This window comes from Oncorhynchus kisutch, linkage group LG10 (assembly GCF_002021735.2).
Source record: "Oncorhynchus kisutch isolate 150728-3 linkage group LG10, Okis_V2, whole genome shotgun sequence".
In the NCBI taxonomy this organism is placed as follows: domain Eukaryota; kingdom Metazoa; phylum Chordata; class Actinopteri; order Salmoniformes; family Salmonidae; genus Oncorhynchus; species Oncorhynchus kisutch.
In genome coordinates, this window is record NC_034183.2 from 24,396,448 (window position 1) to 24,404,633 (window position 8,186).

Sequence of the window (8,186 nt, forward strand, 5' to 3'; positions counted from 1 at the left end):
TTAGCAGGCCGCAGATGGGCATTCAGGCAACGTCGCGACGGAGGAGCCAGCCGGACAACTCCTTCGGGTAGACAACGTCGGCAGTCCAGCCGTGAAGGCCCGGTGGGGCTCCGCGTAGGCAGCAAAACGGGTCCGGATAGGTGACTGCAGCCCAGGAGTGATTGACGGAGCTGGCTAGCTCCGGAATAATTGATGTTTCCTCCGGAATCGACGAAGGCCGATAGTCACACGGATAGCAGCTAGCTAGCTGTGAGATCCGGGTATGAATGTCCAGAGAGCAGTCGAAATCCAGGGACATGAGAGAAAAATTGGTCCGGTATGTTCCGTTCCGAGCCGCGCTGCGCCGTACAGAACTGGCGATAGATTTTCGAGCTAAAGGATAGCTGATGACCACAAACCGTGGTTAGCTGAATACTAACGATTTGCCAGTAAAGAAGCTAACTAGCTTCTGATTAGCTTCTGGCTAGTTTCAGGCTAGCTTCTTGGAGTTTCTGGCTAGCTTCTGGCTAGCTTCTGACTAGTTTCTGACTAGTTTCAGGCTAGCTTCTTGGAGTTTCTGGCTAGCTTCTTGGAGGATTACAGATTTGAGGTAAATAATACTTTTTTATAAATATAAATTGGTGAGGCGGGTTGCAGGAGAGTGTTTTGAAGATGAGTTGATGGAAAAAAAGAAAAAAAAAAGTTGTAAATATATATATATATACAGGACACGACAAGACGAGGACAAAAGACGTCTGAACTGCTATGCCACCTTGGTTATCTGTATGTGTGCAACATCAGGATGTAGCATTATCCACTCTAGGGAGAGAACTCTCTACACTCTAGGGAGAGAACTCTCTCCACTCTATAAGGACACAACTGACCCTTAAACTGACTAGCAAAAACCTAAAAGTGACATTTACCCTAACCCTTACCCTAACCCTAACTTTAACCGTTTTAAACTTTAATGGGGTGACGTCAGACTTGGGACCTCCCAAGGAACCCGTTTGGAGACTGTGTCCAAGATGTCCGACCATTGAACAACGTAATCTACTCATGTTCACATACACTGTTTTGTAGTTGCTTTTATTTTTCTGACTGGGATTACTGCGCATGCGCACTAGCACTCAATGCGCACTGGACAGACAGCAGTATCGGCTAGCATGCTCCAGCAACTCTGTCAGTACGTGGACAGCTAAACAAGGCAAACGGAACATCCCCAGGCTACATGGGCTCATGTCGTAGAGCATGAATATAAAATGTTAATATCTTCGGTTGTGAGTGATGGAAAAATGTATTTTGGATAACTCAATGGATGTTTTGTGCACAAAGGGGAGGACTAAACTGTCTTATTCGGAATTTTCAGATTTGTCTTCTCTAAAGGAATTGTCTTTCTGGGCCATACTTCAGTTAAACTGCAGTACCAGGCAAAACTGTAGGTGCAGTCAAAAGCGTGCTTCCAGACCAGAACCCTGGCCCCTTTGTGAGGGAGTTGAAAAGGGTGGGACTAAAGTTGTGAAAACCTGAATTTAATGCAAGTTCTCCATAATATTGCAGCATGAATGACCAATCGAAGCGCACCATAGCTTCCAGCCCCCTAATGGATTGGCTTACAATAGCTGTTGATATAGTGGCTTGCGAAAGTATTCACCGCCCTTGCCATTTTTCCTATTTTGTTGCCTTACAACCTGGAATTAAAATTGATTTTTGGGGGGTTTGTATCATTTGATTGACACATGCCTACCATGTTGAAGATGCAAAATATTTCTTATTGTGAAACAAAGAAGAAATAAGACAACAAAAAAAACGGAAAACTTGAGCATGCATAACTACTCACCCCCCCAAAGTCAATACTTTGTAGAGTCACGTTTTGCAACAATTACAGCTGCAAGTCTCTTGGGGTATGTCTCTATAAGCTTGGCACAACTAGCCACTGGGATTTATGCCCATTCTTCAAAACTGCTCCAGCTCCTTCAAGTTGGATGGGTTCCGCTGGTGTACAGCAATCTTTAAGTCATACCACAGATTCTCAATTGGATTGAAGTCTGGGCTTTGACTAGGCCATTCCAAGACAATTAAATGTTTCCCTTAAACCACTCGAGTAGAAGTCAACCGATTAATCCGAATGGCCAATTAATTAGGGCCGATTTCAAGTATTCATAACAATCGGTAATCAGCATTTTTGGACACTGATTATGGCCCGACTACATTGCACTCCACGAGGAGATGCGTAGCAGGCTGACTACCTGTTATGCGAGTGCAGCAAGGAGCCAAGGTAAGGTGCTAGCTAGCATTAAATTTATCTTATAAAAAACAATCAATCTTAACATAATCCCTACTTAACTACACATGGTTGATGATATTACTAGTTTATCTAGCTTGTCCTTTCCTGCATTTGCCAGCAGCTCATCGCTGTGCTTCAAGCGTTGCGCTGTTTATGACTTCAAGCCTATCAACTCCCAAGATAAGGCTGGCAATACTAAAGTACCTATTAGAACATTCAATAGTCAAAGGTATATGAAATACAAATGGTATAGAGATAAATAGTCCTATAATAACTACAACCTAAATCTTCTTACCTGGGAATATTGAAGACTCAAGAAACTTAAACGTTAGCTTTTTTACATGGCACATATTGCACTTTTACTTTCTTCTCCAACACTTAGTTTTTTCATTATTTAAACCAAATTGAACATGTTTCATTATTTACTTGGGACTGAAATTGATTTTATTGATGTATTATATTAAGTTAAAATAAGTGTTCATTCAGTATTGTTGTAATTGTCATTATTACAAATATATATATAAAAATCGTCCGGTTAATCGGTATTGTCTTTTTTTGGTCCTCCAATAATCGGTATTGGTGTTGAAAAATCATAATCGGTCGACCACTACACTCGAGTGTTGCTTTAGCAGTATGCTTAGGGTCATTGTCCTGCTGGAAGGTGAACCTCCGTCTCAGTCTCAAATCTCTGGAAGACTGAAACAGGTTTCCATCAATAATTACCCTGTATTTAGCGCCATCCATCAATCCTTCAATTCTGACCAGTTTCCCAGTTCCTGCCGATGAAAAACATACCCACAGCATGATGCTGCTACCACCATGCTTCACTGTGGGGATGGTATTCTCTGGGTGATGAGAGGTGTTGGGTTTGCGCCAGACATAGCATTTTCCTTGATGGCCAAAAAGCTCAATTTTAGTCTCATCTGACCAGAGTACCTTCTTCCATATGTTTATTTTTTTCTTTAAGCAATGGCTTTTTTTCTGGCCACTCTTCCGTAAACCCCAGCTCTGTGGAGTGCACAGCTTAATGTGGTCCTATGGACAGATACTCCAATCTCCACTGTGGAGCTTTGCTGCTCCTTCAGGGTTATCTTTGGTATCTTTGTTGCCTCACTGAATAATGCCCTCCTTGCCTGTGCTGTGAGTTTTGGTGGGTAGCCCTCTAAAGACAGGTTTGTTGTGGTGCCATATTCTTTACATTTTTTAAATAATGGATTTAATGGTGCTCCGTAGGATGTTCAAAGTTTTGAATATTTTTTTCGAACCCAACCCTGATCTGTACTTCTCCACAACTTTGTCCCTGACCTGTTTGGAGAGCTTCTTGGTCTTCATGGTGCCGCTTGCTTGGTGGTACCCCTTGGTTAGTGGTGTTGCAGACACTGGGGCCTTTCAGAACAGGCATATATATACGTAGATCATGTGACAAACCATGTGACACATAGATTGCACACAGGTGGACTTTATTTAACTAATTATGTAACTTCTGAAGGGAATTGGTTGCACCAGATCTTATTTGGGGGCTTCATAGCAAAGGGGGTGAATACATATGCACACACCACTTTATCGTTTTAATTTAAATATATATTTTTGAAGAAGTTCTTTTTTTCATTTCACTTCACTTTTGGACTATTTTGTGTATGTCCATTACATGAAATCAAATAAAAATCTATTTAAATTACAGGTTAGGTAAAAAGCCTAGGGGGGTGAATACTTTTGCAAGGCACTGTACCTAGCATTACCTAGCTTGCTTGCTTGCTAGCACCCACATGACAACAGCTGGTGCGCAATCTCTAATATTACACCCCCCCCCCCCCCATGGAAATCTGGAAATCTAATACGCATACCAAAGCTCTCTCCCGCCCTCCATTTGGCAAATCTGACCATAACTGTCACACCCTGACCATAGTTTGCTTTGTATGTTTCTATGTTTTGGTTGGTCAGGGTGTGAGCTGAGTGGGCATTCTATGTTACATGTCTAGTTTGTCTAGTTCTATATTTGGCCTGATATGGTTCTCAATCAGAGGCAGGTGTTAGTCATTGTCTCTGATTGGGAACCATATTTAGGTAGCCTGTTGGGTTTTGTGGGTGATTGTCCTTGTTCTGTCTCTGTGTTACTTTGCACCAGTATTAGGCTGTTTCGGTTTTCGTGTTACGTTTATTGTTTTTGTATTTGGTTTGTGTTTACTTTGTTTCATTAAACATGGATCGCAATAGCCACGCCGCATTTTGGTCTGACTCCTTTGCCTACAGAAAATCGTTACAATAACTCTATATCCTGATTCCTGCTTACAAGCAAAAACTCAAACAGAAAGTACCAGTGACACTCTCAATACGGAAGTGGTCCGAGGAAGCAGGATGCTAAACTACAGGACTGTTTCACTAGCACAGACTGCAATATGTTCCCGGGATTCATCCAATGGCATTGAGGAGTTTACCACATCAGTCAATGGATTCATTAATACGTGCATCGACGTCATCCCCACAGTGACCGTAAGTACATATCCCAACCAGAAACTATGGATTACAGGCAACATTTGCACTGAGCTAAAGGCTAGAGCTGCCACTATCAAGGAGCAGGACACTAATCCGGAAGTCTATAAGAAATCCCGCTACGACCTCCGACGAGCCGTAAAACAGGCAAAGCATCAATACAGAACTAAGATCAAATCCTACTAAGCAACACTGAACCATGCAACAGAGCACCAGCTGTTCCGGACAACTGCGTGATCAAACTCTCCGTAGTCAATGGGAGTAAGACCTTTAAACAGGTTAACATTCACAAGGCCGCAGGGCCAGACGGATTACCAGGATGATTTCTCAGAGCATGTGCTGACCAACTTTTCAAACTCTCCCTGACTCAGTCTGTAATACCTACATGTTTCAAGCAGACCACCATAGCCCGTGCCCAAGGTAACCTGTCTAAATGACTAATGCACACACATCTGAAGCCATGAAATACTAAAAAAAAGTCTGGTCATGGCTCACATCATCACCATTATCCCAGACACACTGGACCCACTCCAATTTCCATACCGCCCCAACAGGTCACTCAATCTCTATTGCACTTTACACTGCCCTCTCCCACATGGACAAGAGGTACACCTATATGTTTAGAATGCTGTACATTGACTACAGCTCAGTGTTCAACACCATAGTGCCCTAGAAGCTCATCACTAAGCTAAGGACCCTGACACTGAAAACCTCCCTCTGCAACTGGATCCTGGACTTCTTGATGGGCCTCTCCAGGTGGTGAGGGTAGGCAACAACACATCCGCCACGCTGATTCTCAACAAGGGAACTCCTCAGGGGTGTGTGCTTAGTCCCCTCCTGTACTCCCTGTTCACCCACGACAATCTGGCCGAGCATGACTCCAACACCATCATTTGGACACTGTGTTAACTAACCTCTAAATGAGCTTCAATGCCATACAACACTCCTTCTGTGGCCTCCAACTGCTCTTAAACGCTAGTAAAACCAAAATGCACGCTTTTCAACAGTTCGCTGCTGGCACACTGGATGGTTCTAACCTAGAATATGTGGACAACTACAAATACCTAGGTGTCTGGCTAGACTGTAAACTCTTCTTCCAGACTCATATTAAACATCTCCAATCCAATCTAGAATCGGCTTTCTACTTCGCAACAAAGCCTCCTTCACTCACGCCGCCAAACTTACCATAGTAAAACTATCCTACCAATCCTCGACTTCAGCGATGTCATCTACAAAATAGCTTCCAATACTCTACTCTACTGTTTTGTTACCAAAGCCCATTATCCCACCCACGACTGCAACCTGTATGCTCTAGTCAGCTGGCCCTCGCTACATATTCGTCGCCAGACCCACTGGCTCTAGGTCATCTATAAATCTATGCTAGGTAAAGCTCCGCCTTATCTCGGCTCACTGGTCACGTTAACAATACCCACCTGTAGCACGCGCTCCAGCAGGTATATCTCACTGGTCATCCCCAAAGCCAACACCTCCTTTGGACGCTTTTCCTTCCAGTTCTCTGCCTCCAGTGACTGGAATGAATTGCAAAAATCGCTGAAGCTGGAGACTTATATTTCCCTCACCAACTTTAAACATCAGCCATCTGAGCAGTTAACTGATCGCTGGAGCTGTAAATAGCCCACCCAATCTACCTACCTCATCCCCATATTGTTTTTATTTACTTTTCTGCTCTTTTGCACACAAATATCTCTACTTGCACATCATCATCTGCTCAATTATCACTCCAGTGTTAATCTGCTAAATTGTAATTACCTTGCTACTATGGCCTATTTATTGCCTACCTCCTCACGCCATTTGCACACACTGTATATAGACGTTCTTTTTTTCTATTGTGTTATTGACTGTACGCTTGTTTATTCCATGTGTAACTCTGTGTTGTTGTTTGTGTCGCACCTGGCCTACCTGGTTAAATTAAGGTGAAATATTTTTTTTAAACATTTTTAATTTTTTAAATTAAGTTTGCTGATGACACCTGAGCACTGACAACATTGAGACAGCTTATAGGGAGGAGGTTAGAGACCTGGCAGTGTGGTCAACTTCAGCAAGACAAACGGAGGACCGAGCACACCTCCATTCACATCGATGGGGCTGTTGGAGTGGGTTGAGAGCTTCAAGTTCCTATGTGTCCACATTACTGAGCATCTATCATGGTCCACACACACCAACACAGTCGTAAAGAGGGCACAACAATGCCTGTTACTCCTCAGGAGGCTGACAAGATTTGTCCTGGGCCCGCAGCTGCACCTTTGAGAGTGAGTTTTGGTGGGCAGCCTCTCTTGACTTGCTGTATCACCGCTTGGTATGGCAACTGCTTGGCATCCAACATCCTGCTTGGCATAGAAAGTTCTCTCTGCTACTGCATGGCACGCAGTACCGATGCAACAAGTCTGGAACCAACAGGACCCTGAACAGCTTCTTCTCCCAAGCCATAAGACTACTAAATAGGAATGATGGCTATTATGACTCATACTGTGGTACTCTATAGCTCTGTATAGTTCTGCATTGACATGATTGGTTGACGGTAGGTGGGGGCAGGAGGTCCTGTATAAACTCATATTCCTTCAGAATACCTCTGCTCTGCGAAGCGCAAGAATTATGAATGCCCTGACTTCTGCAGAGGCCATATCATAGTAGATGTTGTACGGCCACTGCAGATGTCTGTCTGGCTGCAAGCTGGTCTCAGAGCATTTTGTATTATTCTGTGTGTAAATCCGAAAGCAAACCTTGAAATAGCATATTGTTTTTATGAAGATTTTAAAATATTCACATGAAAATCTGTCGCCAATTGTATGGAAACCTAGCTATAGACACCCTAAATACTCTGCCAAGTGCGCTAGTCCTTTGATTATGCCTGCACATCATGGTTCACCAGCAGCCCAAAACATCTAAAGAATAAGCTACCAGACAAAAAAAATTGTTAGAATTGTACTTTAACTCCCCCTACATACTGTCTATAGCTCTGTAATGTGTCTGTGTTAATGTATTTATGTAAAAAAAAGTTTTAAAAAAGAAGTACCACAATGGAAAAAGTCCCCGACTTTAATCCCGATCACTGTTAAAAAATATTTGTGTAAATACAGTACCAGTCAAAAGTTCTGACACACCTATTCAATCAAAAGCCTTGAATGAGTAGGTGAATTTTTTTAACTGACAAATAAAAAATTGGATTTCCAGCTAGCTGATCATTGTCTGTAGTACCGATGCACCAAGTCTGGTGAACCCTAAACCTTCTGGCACGTAGCCCTGCATGGCATCGACTGTGCCACAAAAGCATACTGAAGTGCCAAAAACGATATCCATGTTAATAAACACAGGGTTGCGATAGTTATTGTTATTTGTGGTCGTAAACATTATTTTGAGTTAATTATATGAGTGGGGAGGGTGTTCAATTTATTTTACAATACAAGAGTAGAGT